At 27.6% G+C, this 17,384-nt stretch overlaps 1 protein-coding gene across 1 annotated transcript in view; it reads left to right on the top strand.

Annotated features, from left to right (window-relative positions):
- Nucleotides 1–17,384, top strand: part of LOC123294508 (zinc finger protein 1-like) — a 244,663-nt gene that overhangs the window by 178,928 nt on the left and 48,351 nt on the right. The window lies entirely within an intron of this gene.

Here is a 17,384-nt window from a genome sequence, read left to right as displayed (position 1 = left end):
CTTGCGCATAATATATGATATATTTTTGTAGTTGCGTGATATTGTAAAGCTAAAAATAACACATTAATTGACTACAAGGCATGTATTTGGTTTATATGTATGTACCGCGTAACGTTTATTATAACCACACTGTAATTCTTTTGGTGTGTATGAGGACATATACACATAACTGATATGAAAGTTACTTTAGTTAGGTATAAAATAATAGAGGTACGAAATCGTCTTTTCTCATCGGGTACCAATGAAATATGGGTCTTATATCTTATATATACCGTATATACATATAATATAGCTTTTCTTGTCGGAAAATTGTAATCTTTATACACATTTTTACTATATGGTTTTTATTTTATTTTTTTTTACGGGGTTGGTTTTTATACCTTCCTTTTTCGTTGTAATTTACGTGTTCATAACTATAGAGCTGTAAGGATTAATTTTTGTTTTTTAAGACGTTTTTATTTTATATTTGGTATTATTTGATTAAATTTAATATTGAAGTAAATTACTAAAATAATATGGCGAGTTAGAAAAGTTATTATCATCTTTTTTCTGGGTAATTTATGGTCTAACACATAATTATATAATATTGTAAAATAAATTAATTAATTATCTCTAAATTGATAATCAATCAGTCTTTTGTATCTTAAAACTTACATGAATATACTCTATAGGGAAGCTACAAGGTTCCTACTAAATTATTATCTGGTAGGTCCCTTAGAGTAAAAGTGAAAGTGTTTAAAATACAAATCAAGAACTTTTCAAAACGGAATAGAAAGTATAAAATTTAAATTATTATAATTGTTATGTTAAATTTTATCTTTACAAGCGTGGGGTGCTCTTCTTGCATTCTTATTCCAATATTTGATATCCTACAATTTTTATACCATGTATACATGAAATATATCAAGCTATAATAAGTTAAGTTCCGCAAGTTTGTACCACTTAAAATATTGATCATACAAACAAAATTTTGCTATAGGTGTTCATAAAATCACTTAATAAGTCCATTTCCGATTGTCTGCTTAACTGTATGGCCGTCTGTTTGTCTGTAAACATGGTGACTCACAAACGAAAGAAGATATCAAGCTAAATATAATAGCGTGCTTAGGACGTAAAAATTGAGGTCGAACTTTTGTTCGTGCTGTAAAGAAATATTAGTTATGTGTGTGTGACACGTACGTATGTATGGCTATTTAAGAGTGACCATCTTTTTTTTCTTACATGACGAATAACGATTGCGTAATCAACACTGTCTATACATCATTTTTCAACAATTAACTCAGTCAATTGTTTGTTTTCACTTAATATTTCATTTTACATTAGAATTAAAATAATTTAATTATAACTTTTAGTCCGTTTTAGACTTTTTAGTCCATTTTGAAAACGAGATAGATATGTTCAAAACTATTTTTATTTAAATTACAATTATTTTAACCCTACAAATTACCATTTGTTTGGTTTCTTGATAAAAGGTCAAGTATCAAATCAGTTAATGGAAAAACTTCATCATAATGTCATAAAACGACACAAATTTTCTTAAATACTTAATTTATTTTTATAATAGCGTCTCTCATCAGGCAAACAAACAGACAAAAACAGAGAAAAACTAAACGGAAAACATATTTGAAAAAAGGGAAAAAACAGAAAAAGAGTGTAATAAACTCGTAATTTAATAACAATAAAAATGTAATCACACCCCATATAAATTAAATATATGGCTACAACCAAAACAAACACTACATATACCTTTTTACCATCAACCAAAATAAAAAAAAATTGATGTAAGCTCCATATGACTTCCTTGTACACTTATATATTAGGAGCTTCAATCTTCATAACATTCAACAGCAAATTAGCAGCGATTAAAGTACACTATTTTAAAGAATAATTACGATTAGCTAGTTTATACTGCTGATGCGACCACATGGTAAATCGAAGTTAGGACTTATATAATATAAAAATTGATATAGGAAATTGTGGAAAAAATCGAAATATGTTAAAGGCAAATTTTAATGAATTGGTTTGAATCAAGTATTTTTATTTTTTGAAAAAATATTGGACCGTGAGAAAAAAAGGATGCGTTATAAAATTATTAATAGATACTTAAAACTTCGTGAGTGGCTTTCTTTTGGCAAGAATACCAAACATTTCTCTACGACTTCTTTCGACAGTGCTATGATTTCAAATGAGAATGATAACGTCATATTTATGTATTCAAAACCAAAATAATTAGGTACGGCATGTTCGAGGTGGTAGAAAAGTTTATTGGTACAGTTTTTTTGCCGGACAAAATATTTTATTGTTTAATAATTTATAATGTTGTTAAGTGGTCATAGTGTCAGACAAATTCCCTGTTGCCTTTTTTCAAAACGATAGCTTAATATGAAATTATCATGCTCATTGCAAAAAAAGGCGTAGAGAGAAGTTTGATTGACTCGCCAAAAGGAAGTCACAAACGAAGTTTCAAGTATGTGTTAATCTGATGTGGTTTTCAGAAACCAGCCCAATATTGTTTTGATACAAAACCTTCTTTACTTAGGACAAGGAAGTAAAAAGAAAAGCTATCAAACTTTTACGTAAGTAATATATATAGTAAATTAATAATCTGTTTTAACAAACCAACACAAAATAATCAATTTTCCATCTGTAAAAATGTACAGTGATTGGGAAAATAATTGGATCACGTTCATTAATTATTAAGCTAATTATTAAGAAACGAAAAGAAGAAATCTCCTTAAACGGACTGATGGTTGAAAATAACAGTGGAGAAAACTGTCACATGACTTTATAATAATTTGGATGCAAAACTCATAAAAATGAAGCTCATTTCATAATTAGAAGAATATTTTTCGAAAGATATCCAAAATCGCTTAAAAATAAATTCTTTCAAGTTTTCTTTTAAGCGGTACTTCAAGAATTACACACTCAATTTCACAAATATCTCGAATTTGTATCTTTCGGGAAAAGATTACCCTCTATTTATTGAATTTCGTAAATTCTCGAAGCATAGAAATCAAATTTCATCAACTCTTGTTCCAATTCTATTCACAATTAACTTATGTTCATTTTTACCATTGTTTCTCCATTATCATTTTGATTGGGACAGAGACTTTTTATAGATACTTCATTCAGTTCTACCTGTTGAAAAATAGTAATGTTCCATTTTTTGGGGTTTTCAGTGTTTATTTGTGTGAATATATATCTCATTTAATGACATATCAGTTAGTTATAACGTAATAAAATTTATCACAAATTTAATAATCATAATAATAATAACATATTTATTGTACTGTTGGTTGCCTATAATTCTATATAACTTATAGCATTACTGACTCCATCTATATTTATAACTACATAACTACTTCATTCAATCAGCTTGAACTGTAGACATGAATTAGTTATACTTTAATATTAGGTGATTTAATTAGAAAATATATATTTATATAAATATCCTTTCGTTTAAATACTTTCTTTTTTTCGTAATTTGCTAGTGCATTAAAATATAAATTTAAATAAAATTATGTAGAGGTTATGATTTACAAATTTAAAGAACATTTAACACACGAAAAATTTGACGCATGTGCAGAACCCGTTAGCAAATCTCTCATCACGCGACTAAAGATGACCGAACAATTGACGCGAGTACTAGATACTAGATGGTTAAAATGCACATAAATATAAGTTTTGATCCTTGGTATTACACATTTTTCCTTACTGTTAATTACTTGACAGCCTAAAAAATATATTGGTATCCAACTAACATCAACATTAACCCAGCAAAGGCGGTAATTGCTTCTTAGATAGCACGCTTAAGCGGAAGGGTAGCAGCTACTATCCAATAAAGTATTACAAAAGACAAAAACCAGTTTTTATTCAGCCATCATTAAGTGAAACAACAGTTCAACTTTAAATATACCTACAAAGATACAATATCCGTAGTAATAACATATGTTATATAGATGTGATGTTAGAACAATAAGATGACGACAGTCCATTTGTAGTCCACCTCTAAGCGGATGTAGCTGATAGGTATACGCACAGAGGGCGGTAACTATATGCCGGAAATAGTAATCGAGTATATTATTTATATACGTATACATTTGAAAGCATTGTGTCTCTATTGAAATTTGTTTGTATTACTAAAACTATTAAAAAATTCTTATTCTTATATTCTTGAGAGGAAAATTGTCTAGGAACTCGTAATTTTATATGTGTATGAGAAAAAATTATTTCAGGAAAAATATAAACGATTTTCAATCCAAAAAAAAAAAAGAATTAAAACCATCTTTATTCCTCTAAATGATTAATAATTTTGGATAATGGAGAACCTTGTAAGAGCTGAACGCGCTCAATTTAAAATGTCATGGTTCATTCGGTGCGCCTCAAGATTTTACAACTAGTCATGTCTGAGTGGCTCATAAAAAAATTTTTCTGCTTTTTAGTACAATAAAAGCTTGTCCCTAAAAAAAGTATTTTTTATTAAAATTTTTTATTGAAAAGCAATAAGTATGGTGGAAACGATGGGAAAGGCAGGACATACATAAAAATCTTGAACATGCATGGTCATTTGATTAACATATGCATGCAAAATTTCATTCCAATCAGAAACTTGAAAGTGGATCAAATTTAACTAGTATAATTTGATTAAAAACAATGGACAGGTGAAACTACATTAAAGCTTGTAAACAAACTTGTATTCGCTTGCAAATTTTAATCATTCCACATATAAATGCTGAAATTACCTTTTAAAATAACTTTTACGTTTTTAGATTACATTGTTTAAAAAATTGACACCTGCTTAGGGAGGTAACCTCTAGAGTAAAAAAAAATCGCTACTTAGACCCAAAATGTTTCTCACAAAACTATGATCGGTTATTTTTTTCTGTCAGGGACTAAATTTTGTTCGGTTAAAAAAATAAATACTCACTGAACTAATGACATGATTTATAGTAGGAAACCTTCATCAAACAAGTTCAATTCACACTTAAACTCTTTTCATACTGATATGTAAAAGAGTAGGAACAAGTTCTGAAAACTACTTTACAAAATTTACACCGAGGTTTGAAGGTAAATATTTGAAGGAAAAGTTCAGGTTCTTAAAATATGAACTCCAATATTTATATGCAACTTTCCCTACCGACTGCGCCAATTTCTTGATCTACCTGTACACCTTATGTGCACCACCTTACTAATTAAATATTGCGCAATAAAATAATTAAAAATAAACAAAAATTATTTATCTCCAATTCAGTAAATTCCAAATCATCAAATTCTAATCTCTTACGCATATAATAAAAGCAATAATAAATATTATTTATGGAGGTAAAACTTTTCATGTTTTTAATCATAATTTTTTTTTTATTAAAAATAACTCTTTAACACTAGAATAAATTGTTCTTATCAACATCTCTATAAAGTCGTTTTGTTTTACCAATAATAATGGGTTTAATGTATAGTCTTGCACCTTGACCTGTCTATTACATTTCATTTTGATATACATTAATGATAAACTTGTGTGTTTTATAATTATTATTATAAAATTTTAATTTTAATTTAGAACCGTGTGTGGTGTCGCATCTAGATGTACCTTATTAGTTTAAGATGAAATCTTTTTTTATCCGATTTCATTAACGGTTTGTTTAACTAATTCATTGTGGAATTGAACTTTATATGTTTGTTTTTGGTTGAGTTTTTGTTTTTGTTTGCTTAGTGATTTGTTTAAAAATGTCGTGGCGTAGAAAAACTCGAATTATCCGGCATTACCAAGGTGAAAAAATTAATTTTTTATATATCATTTTTATTGTGACAGATACACTATTATACCTCATGCAGGTAATTTCACAGGTAGAACTGCATATATATGTTAAATTGTGTCTGCTTAAGTCCAATCTTAGTGAACGCAATTTTTACGGCCATAGAAAAAAAATTAATCAATTTTGTATCATTTATTTTTTATTATGACAGGTAAAAAAATACTGAAGAATCGGAGCCAAAGTCTTGATAAATTTAAACACGTATATTGTTATGATTCCTGCGTCTGCGCTTCAAAAAATAATGATCTTATTTAAGATCAAAAATGATCTTATTTTAGATCCACGCTGCAGCTGCGCAAGCTCAGTGAGTTCTTTCTGAAGAGTATTTAAAAATAAAATCATATGTTTATAGATAAATTTAAATATAATTTAAAAAAGTAGTGACCTGGAGTTGAAATTTAATTATTTTCTTTGTAAGCTTGCTGTTATAACCGAGATTGTGTTTCAAAAACATGATTTCGGAAGTAAAAAGGAGCTTTTAGGTATAATTCCATAAAAAATTTAGTTTAGTTTCATTAGACAAAAAATCAAAACAAAAAAAATTTCCTGACTAAAAGTATTCAAATTATAATACCAAAATTTTTAATTTTATTAAAGATGGGAAATTTTGCACAATATTAGTAACAACATGAAACAATTTTTACAAGTTCAAAAGTTCGTCGAATGAATAATAGCAAAACAATTTTTAAAATTACTAATTTGTGGAAATATTTTTCTTAATGTTTTTTTACTCTTTGAACAAAAATTAAAATATTAAAACGCAATAGCCTAACTTGTTTATAGTTTACGTTCACCCTATGATCAAGGGGGGATATCGAACTTCTAAGCTTGTTCAACTATGTGGGGAATAGCTACGTCTAGTATTCATTCGGAACATTTAAAATAATGTGAAAAAGTGTGGTTCTTGGCTAATCTAAAAAGCCTCAATGGTATCAGATTTTTGGCAGCTCATTTAGGTCATGCATATTTTCTTACAAATTTGGGGGGCGAGAAAGTGTCTAAAGATCCCCAGTACTACTCGGGGAATTGAATATCGTATGGAAAATTGAGGTTCTTGTCTGTTGTACAACATATGTCATTATCGGGAATTTTTTCAAGCCAGAGGCCATTCAGGTATTACTAGTAAGCGGGACAAAAGCAAAATAATTCTACCTGATTGAAGACAAATTATATGGTCCTAACTGAATATGCGTTCTGCAATCCAAATCGGGTTATTTAACCATGGGTATTCTCTGTCAAACAAAAAGCTTGTATAATGATTTGTCAAACGAAAATTTTCCGTAAAAACATACGGAAATCACGTTAATTTAATTTCAAATGTACTTTCAACAAAATTAATGATAACGCAACTGCATTTAACCAGTTTTCATAAAAAATAAAAATATCTGAACTAAAAAAAATTAAAATACATAAATTCAAAGATTCACTTTTATAAATTTGAGTTTGACTGTACTTATTATATTTCTTTCCGTAATTAAATTTTATAAAATATCATTAAAGAATGAAATAAGAGAAAAGGATTATACTTATTTATATATTAGAACAAGAGTCATGAAATAAAGATGATAACCCTATTCAGATAAATTGTTTGACCTTATTTTATAGTGTTTTTTTGTATTATTTTATTTTTTTTATAATTTACAAAGTAACAATTATTGAATGAAGTTAAAAAAAATACATTATTTTAAATATTCATTTTATAAATATTAATTAACAAGAAAACACAATACGAATGAAAAACATAATTCCATATGTGTTAAACCTTTCTAATTTGACGTCACGAATGGTACGGTTATAAATTCATTTTTTGAATTATTGGCCGATCCGACTCCAAAACTTTGTTTCTAGTATCAATATTTGTAGCGTAACCAATCCGTCCGCGGTATGCTTAGGGTAGCGGATTCGATTCCCGCCGTCGCAACAAAATTAATTTAATTAATAGTTGTGATGAGCTGTTGTAGTGCATGGTATATGCATGAAGGAGGTACACTCAGCCTCTGAAATTGAGTAGCTCATAAATGAAATTATCAGCGGAAATGTGGTAAAACACATATATGGTATCACAATGGGCTTTATAGTCTAACCTAACCTATCAATATTTGTACAGGTAGTTTTAAATGGCAGGATTTTACCATACCGATGGTAAATTTTTTATTTCATATGAAAAGAATACTGAACATAGGTAAAAAGCGAACATCTGAATACAATATCAATCTATTGTTTAGACTTTATCTAAAATATTAAAACTTGTCATTCTTATACACTTCCACTTTTCAAGGCTAACTTTTAAAATGTATTTTGACATATGATATTCTTTTGTTTTTCATAATTTAAAATTTAAATTCTAATTTTGGACTTTTATGGATACTTTAAAAATTTAAAAATACTAGGTATGTCAATAAAACTTTATAAATACATTTTTTTTATTAACAAAGTTTCCAAAAATCACAAAAAATTCCTAGGTTACCGGGCTTTTTATTATTATTTTATCGTTCAAAGTTAGCTGAAAAAATGATGAATCATATAGGTTATCCTTTTCAATCGATAAAAAACTAGAGAATGTGATAAAAAACTATCTAAAATATTTAGACAATCTTATAGTTTATAGTAATACCATCATAAAAATATAAGGTTGCCGATGATATAACAACAAAACTTTAATTTAATAACGAGTTAATCGGAGATCCATCGTTTAATGAACAGAGACGACTATAGTTAAAGTTTTGATGATTGAAAAGCGATATCTATATTATCAAATTTATAAACATCACTTGCACACAATATATTATATATTTTTGTAGTCGCGTGGTATTGTAAAGCCAAAAATAACTCATTATTTGCCTAAAAAGCATGTATATGGTTTAGATGTATGTACCGTACAATAAACCAAAACTTTTTTTACAATAATGTAAGTTTACTATCACCTTAAAAACATCTAATTAGAAACTAACTTATTAGAAACCCATTATTAATTTTTTTAAAGATTTTTTTTATTAATTTAAAAATAATTTAAGCACAATTTTTGACCCAGTTCATCACTCAAATCTGTTTTTTGTGGAATAGTTAGCAGGAATACCTTATTGGTCTTTTAAAAGAAGATATTTAGCACTATAATTATAATATAAAAAGTAAACTATGATTGTAATTAATAACACTGACAAAAGTTTTAAATATTTTTATAAATAATAAATGTTAATTGGTTTATGTCAAATAAAATATTTAAAAATCATTTATATTCGTCAAATATAATTAATAATTAATGATGTTTAATATGACACTTGATTTATTTTTATTTATTCATATTATTATTATATTATTTATACTTATTTTTACCCATTTATTACATTTGATGACATACGTGTGTATCTACAAATAGGATATACAGACAAAAAAATTATTTTTAAAACTAAATTATTTTTCTGTCGTACAAGAAAATTGTTTATGTCACGTGATGTTCGGAAGGTATTCCCAAAATAATTAAATTAAAAAATATTTTTATCTTGACATGTAATTTCAGTGTAAAAAATTGGACTTTGAAGTTGATGTAGGTATATCATCTTTGACAATTTTTTGAAATATTTTTGTTTAAGGTAGTACAAGTGCCAAGGCAGGTTTAGACTTGTGAATGAAATTATTTGTACCTTATATTCAACTTTAATCATGAATTATGTTATGTCAATTTATTACTTGATGAATGAGGACGAAAAATAAGAATAAAATTTTCCGATATCTGCCTTGGTTTTGGAAATAACGAAAGCGAAAAAATTAAACAAAATTTTCAATTTTCGATATTTTGAATATTATTTCAGTTATCGAAAAATTTTATTATAAATTTTCGTCTTATATTGTCAAGTTATAACATAATTCACCATCGAAATTGACAAATATATTTTTTTAAATTTGTGTCTCCACTACCGTCATACTTCCTTAATTAATCGGGCACATATAGTTTTTCTTGTTTTCAAAGGTTTTAACTTTTATTAACATAGTTTTTATTTTAAGTTCTATTGAAACATATAATCCATCTACCGTTTTCCCATAAGACCGATGTTAAATATGCCTACTTTTGTAGCCCCCCTCCCCCCATAAAACTTTCATAATTGATTAAGACTTAGTCCAACATTAAATAAAAAAAATCAAGCCTTTTATTCCAAATTTCCCTGGCGCTCGTACATGCTATTGTATTGTCTGAACTTGAAGAGATCCTTTAATTTTCTTCAAATCAATTATAATAGATAATTACTTTTTTTCAATAATTACCGGTTATTTAATTTAATTTCTCATATCAGGATTCTAATAATCGCCCCATCCTTACTTGAATTATTCTTGTAACAAATTGCTTAAAATTTTTTTTACTAACAAACATGAATGAAATTGTTAAAATTCTTCATTATTAGTGGTCGAAATATTATGTGATAAAATTATGACTCACAGAATAACCTTCAACTTAAACAGGAAGCTTAATAAAAATACCACAATTAAAGTATATTTTTTGGTTTCGATTATAATATTATAATGATAAAATACTTTTTTCTTCTTTTTTACTAATTAATTTCACTGACATTTTTAATTGAGTAATAAGTACTATAAGGTACTTGAACTTTTTAAAATATAAAATATTTACTATCTCTATTTCTCTAATAGAATTCACTTGCAATAGATATATTAGAACCTTAAGTAAACGAATTAGGTATACATTTTATTTAAATTTAGTCTAGACTTTGTTGGTATGTATGAAAGACAATACCTAATTTACATTTGAATTTAATTTTAATAATCTTTTACTTTTTAGATAAAAATCAAATTTATATCAAACAAGCAACCGTTTACATTAAGAATATTTTATCCATTTTATTTTAGTTTCAATAGCAAAATTATGTAAATAATATATAACTTTTTTGACGGCCTATTCCATTTTCTGGAAAGGGGTGAAAATCGAATGTAACTAATCTTAGGCTTTCATGATTTTCTTAAAAACGGCTTTAGCAATTTTTACCGATTTAAAAAAAGCATATAGAAAGTTTTTTATTCGATGGTGTCTTTTTGAGATTCACATTTTCTGAGGCGTATAAAGTAATTTTTATAAAGCAGTCCTGGATAGTTTCTACAATATTAGAATATAATAAAAAATAAAAATTGGAGCTGTTAAAATTACGTTTTTATATCATTTATATATATGAAATATATACTGAGTTTAGTCTCAAGTTTTTAACGCTAAAGAATATTGATGCTACGAACAAATTTTGGTGTAAGTGTTATAAAAACACCTAATTAGTCCATTTTCGGTTGTCTGTCCGTCTGTTTATCCGTCTGTCTTTCGATCTGCCTGTCAAGTCGATAACTCAAAGACGAATAAAGATATCAAGCTCAGAATGCCGTGCTCAGGTTGTAAAAAGTGGGGGCGAGTTCGTAAATGAGTCAAGTTGTTCTTGTAAACCGGTAGAGATAGACTTAAAAGTTGTAAAAAATACTCCTTTCTTATTTATTAAATATTTTCTTATGAGCGGTTTGATAACATTCAAACCACACATCCATATCGACAAATAAATAAAATTGGCACTTTTGAATTCAGGATATCTTACAGCAAATAGATCCATTGAAAACTTGAATTGACTGAAAATTATTTATATAGTTTTTGCTTTTATGATTACCTATACCATTAACCTATAAAGGTGAAAGCATTACAAGTGAAATTTACAAAATTTGAAAAACTCCGGGTAAATTTTTCGGGTACAGAAACCTAAACTCGCACTTGAAACATATCTAAGAGTACTATCCATTAAATTACTTTTTTCCTTAAAGCCTTTTCCAAAGTGAGCCGACTTTGAAGATTATCGCCAAGTTTTTAGTTCTTTCGGGTACAGAATCCTAAATCGCATATGAAACATAGCTAAGAACACTCTCTTTTAAATTACCTTTCAAACGAAACAAAAAAATCCAAATCGGTTCATCCGTTTAGGCGCTACGATGATACAGACAGACAGACACACATAGCGGTCAAACTAATAACATCCCTTTTTTTTAGTTCGGGGTTTAATAAATACAAATGGGTTTTTCGAATGTGCTACATATGGATGTTATGTGAATATTTAACACCACATTTTTTTTTTCATAAATGACAGTATATTATGTAGGTATTAATTTGTATTATGTTCTATACACATCCAACACAAATAACACTATACAACACTAAACATTTGTGTAATACAAAGGTTAATTAGACCGTATGTGTATAAATAAATTGGCTAAATTAGTGCATCCGTTTCTAAGTATATTACAGTTTACTAAGGTAGACAGGTGATTCACATCCTGTGCTCTCTCAGTGTTGTATACAACAACACTCATATTATTTATACAGAACAACATTTTTTATTTAATGTTAAATTCCTGTTACATCCCACTAATATATACACTTTTCAAGTCACTTAGATTATTGTATACAATGTAATCATTATTTTAAAAACATTCAATTTTTTAAATGCTCTGGTACAATGAAGTTCTTAAATTCAAGTATTGTATAATCCAGCATAGATACCTAAAGAAAGTTCTAGCAACAAAATGGAATTCATACCTGACATATCCAACAACCAATTTTCAAACTAAGCGTTGTTAAACCGGTGGCATTCATTAACCTACCAGCACTCGCAGAAACCGTTCGGTTATCTTTAGTCACGTGATGGCAGATCTGCTCACGGGCTCTGCAAATGCGTCAAATATTCTCTTCATAATTTCATATAAATTTATTTTTTAATGCATTAGCTAATTAAAGTATTAGTTATGCATTAGTTTGATTACATGATTATTGAATGATGTTTCAGAGTGAAAATATTAGAGTAAAGAAATAATCTAAATAATTAAAGTCATTTTAACTAATTTCACCATGTTTCTTTCTAACGAAAGAACAGGAATAGGCCCAAATATTTCCAAAGTACTCTCAATTTCTGAAGGAATTTAAAGAAATATCACTGAGTGTTGACCGATTAACTTGATATCAAAATAGAATATTTAGTATTTCATTCCTTCTCAAAATAAAGAAAAGTGGAAAATATATAATTTTGGTAGTATTTTTCACATTTTCACTGGTATGGTAAAAAAAAATCCTTAAATTGGTTGAAAAACTTCCATCTTCGAATAGAATGAAATGGACGATTTATAATTTTTCCAATGACACATATGTTTTGTATATTTTTGCTCATATAATATAAAAATCCTCAATGATCCAGCTGCAGCAAAAATTATCGATAGTTTTTAATTTGCTACGGCTCCTCCTAAAAGACTTTTTTTATTACTAAAACTATCAAAATAATATATTTTATTCTGTTAAAATATAATAGTTTATGAACAGAAAAAAAATATGAAATCGCGGGTTATAAACGTTTTTCTTGGAACGTATAATATCATAATAATAAAACGGTTTAATGTATTTTCCTTCATACTAAAAGAATGTTAAAATTAACTTCACAGTTTCTAGTAACTATATTTTTATCAAGTAGTAGCCATATTGCGCGATTTTTGCTGGTCATAAAATTAAGTATGAATCAGGTATCAACAGAATTGGTTGTTCATGAAATTCTGAAAATGATGATGTTTATGAAAATTTAAGGAAACTAGTCGGTGGAAAATACAAAAACAAACTATTAAAATTGAAGTTTCAACCTAAATAAATTATTGAGAAAAAAAAATCCGTCGTGACCGACTAATAAAGGATGTATGAGTACTGTGGTGTGGACAGAATCTTATAAAAATTATATTTTCAATTTTGATATAAGATGAAAAGTAAGAATAACATTTTTCGATATCTGGAGTAATTTGAAAAATATCAAAAATTGGAAATTTTGTTAAATTATTTAGCTTTCGATATTTTGAAAACCAAGGTACATATCGAAACATTTTATCCGTATTTTTCGTTCACATTCATGAAGTTATTATTAAATTCATCATCAAAGTGGAAAATAAGATACAAATAATTTTAAACTTCAAATCTAAAATTGCCTTGGTACTCGTACTACCTTAACATGTGCAATGCACAATTTCACCTGTACTCTCTTAAATTTGAAATAGTGAAAATAGTGATTTTTCACTTTTTGCTAGTGAGAAATATACCATTATTTAAAAAGAGTGGTATACTTATCACTGACAAATAGTTAATAGCCACTTCAAACAAGTGAAAACAAACTGAGTTAATTGTTGAAATACCATGCATAGTCAGTGTTGATTTCTTTATCACATAACACATACAAAATGTATAGACAGTGTTGATGCGCAATCGTTTGTTTTTTTGACGTCACGTAAATAACAAAAGATATTCACTTTTAAATAGACACACACACAACTGATATTCCTATATTAATACATACTATAAAATTTGCACCTAATTAACGCCCTCGTGGGTAAACAGTGATGTTTACAAAAAAATGTTTCAAACAAAAGTTTTTTCTTTTTTTATAAGGAACATTTTTTACATTTAAACTTTTGTTCTATCTCTAACGGTATACAAGATGGGTCTTACGGACCCAAGACCCTATTGACCTATGATGTTCATTTACGAACTTCACCTCACTTTTTACGTCTTGAGTACGCTGTAAAAATTTCAGCTCGATATCTTTTTTCGTTTTTGAGTTATCGTGTCCACAGACGAGCGGACGGACGGACGGACAACCGGAAATGGACTAATTAGGTGATTTTATGAACACCTATGACAAAATTTTTTTCCTAGCATCATTATTTTTAAGCGTTACAAACTTGGGACTAAACTTAATATACTATGTATATTTCATATATGCATGGTATAAAAAGTGATTTTTTATGCTTGCCACTATTTCGCTTTTAGAGAGTACATAAATTTTAAGCCAGTTTAAAATCCACGTAATTTGCCTACTGCCATCATATTCAAGAGTAATTTTAAAAAATATTATTAACTGGTATGTTAAATAAAATAAGTAAGTACATATTCATTAAATTACAGTACATAAACTACACTGTACACTGTACACTGTACATACAGTGTCTCACTCACATCATGGAATATAAAATAAAATGTTCATGAAAGCAGGTGTACTCAATTACATCCATTAAAACTAATCAAACTTTAACTAAATGTGACGTCACCATAATATTATTTTTTATTATTATTTTATTTAATATATGAATTATTTTTATTTATTCATCAACATTACACATATCATGAATACCAAATGATTTCACAACAGTTTTCCATTGTAGTTATGCTTCTTTTTTTTTAAATATCAGAGACCCAGTACCTTAGTGGCAGAACACTGGATTCCGATACCGGAGACCAGTATTCGAAATCAACTTCTTTATATTAAAAAATTTTTTTCACCTTTACCAGTTCTATTTAGACGTAGGTTGGGAGTTCGAATCCAGATAGCGACAGTTCGATCAATTACAATTAATGGACCGGTAAATTGATCAAACTGTCGCTTGGATAAGAATGAAGTAACCAGCTCCACCCACATCATAAATTAATTGTATTTATATCTGAATGTATAAGTAAACAAAGATTAAAAATAATGATGTGGGTGAACGGGGGTAAAACCCCATTGTTATTATTATTATTAGTACTATTATATTTTATCCAGAAAAGATTTAGATCTAAAATACTAAAATTTTGTGAAAAACAATTTCCCTTGTTTTTTTAACCAATTCTCGCTATTTAATTTCGCTATTGTATCATAAAAAGTATGAATAATAATCCAAAGACCTTGACGTTTAAATTTGTATACAAGAATTAGTAAACAAGCAATAATAAATTTTATTTTATGTAAAATTTCGTTACGAAAGTTGATGATTACAAAAATCATATGAACAAAAGGTTTTTTTTTTTAGAATTTTTTGTTTGTTGACAAACTAAAACCCTTTTTTCACCTCTTTAATATTATCGAACTGACCTGATATGAGATAAGAAATCGACATCACCGACTTGAAAGTACGTAATTATATGCAACCTTTACTATTGGACAGTTTGAGTTCTCAGATCTTCTGTTCAAAGCTAAAGGTTACAAATAATTATTCACCTTTAAGTCGGTGATGTATTGATCCTTATGTCATATAAGGTCAATTCTATAATGCTTAAATGGTGAATAAAGGGTTTTTGTATATTTGTATAATATATTTATTATTTAGTATATTTAGTATTCTGAATATATTGAAAATCAATATTTTTCCTTTATCCATTTTCCATTGCATTACTTATTGCTACGCCCAACGAAACGGAAAACATCGCATTTTGAGGCGTCTCAATTACAATAGTTCTATCATTTTTAGGAAAAATGAGAAGAGAAAACTAAAATTATAATGAATGTTTTCAACAAATTTCAATGCCAAATGTTTTTACTAAATATTAAATTTTTTTATTTTTTGACACATTTATGAAAATATATGTTTATTTGTTGCATTCATTTGGAAACGGTAATTATGTAGTGCACTTACAATCCCAGGTGCGTTTTAAATTTTATATCTTAGAAATTGTTAAAAAAACTGGAGAAATTTTAAATTTGAATGTTAATTCAGCAGGTGTGTCACAATTATTTACAGATTTAATTAATGTAATTTTTATCTAAATAATTTTTTATCTAAATCAATGCCAAAGGTGGAGAAATTTTTATTTGTTTGTAAATATACAGGGTGATCCATTACAGACTAAGTATTATTCATTTAGTATAAAAACTGATGTCAGCTAAATGGCCTCAGCACCATCTGCAACAGTTTATTCGTTCAAAGTAATTTTCCACAAAAAAAAAATCTATAGGATTATTTTTGCCTAAGCGCAGTTAGAAACGTAAGAAACTACAGAATTTGGATCATCCTGTATTTACATTACGACCACACAGTATATTCTTCAAAACTTTTTGATAAGAAAATTCCGATAAAAAATTCAAAAGAATGTGGGAAACACTAATGGGATTTTAAAAAAATCGAGAAAATTTTTTTGAAGCTAATTTTGGTGAAACTCAGTTTATAGGGTAATTTTGACTCAAAAAACACAAAAATCATGTTTATTTAATGATTAGATGCGTAAATTCGGAGAAAATCGCCTTTCGTATGCGATTTTAGTTTATATTTCAGAATCTACACATCTAATCATAAAACTGGGGCGATTTTTGAACTTTTTGGGTCAAAATTACCTTATATATTGAGTTTTATCAAAATCGAAGACAACAAAAATTTTTCGATTTTTTGTAATTTTTTTAAGGGGTACACCCCTTTAAAAAAAATCGAAAAAATTGAAAAAAAATTTTTGAAGTTAATTTTGGTGAAACTCAGGTTATAGGGTAATTTTGACTCAAAAAACACAAAAATCGTATTTATTTAATGATTAGATGCGTAAATTCTGAGAAAATCGCCTTTCGTATGCGATTTTGGTTTTTATTTCAGAATCTACCCATCTAATCATAAAACTGACGCGATTTTTGAACTTTTTGGGTCAAAATTACCTTATACATATATTGAGTTTTATCAAAATCGGAAACTACAAAAATTTTCCGATTTTTTGCAAATTTTTTAAGGCCATTTTTTAACTTTTTGGGTCAAAATTACCTTATGTACTGACTT

The sequence above is a fragment of the Chrysoperla carnea genome, chromosome 1 (genome assembly GCF_905475395.1).
Source record: "Chrysoperla carnea chromosome 1, inChrCarn1.1, whole genome shotgun sequence".
NCBI lineage: Eukaryota > Metazoa > Arthropoda > Insecta > Neuroptera > Chrysopidae > Chrysoperla > Chrysoperla carnea.
The sequence above is the reverse complement of the archived record's forward strand: the minus strand, read 5'-3'. Positions and strand labels throughout refer to the sequence as shown.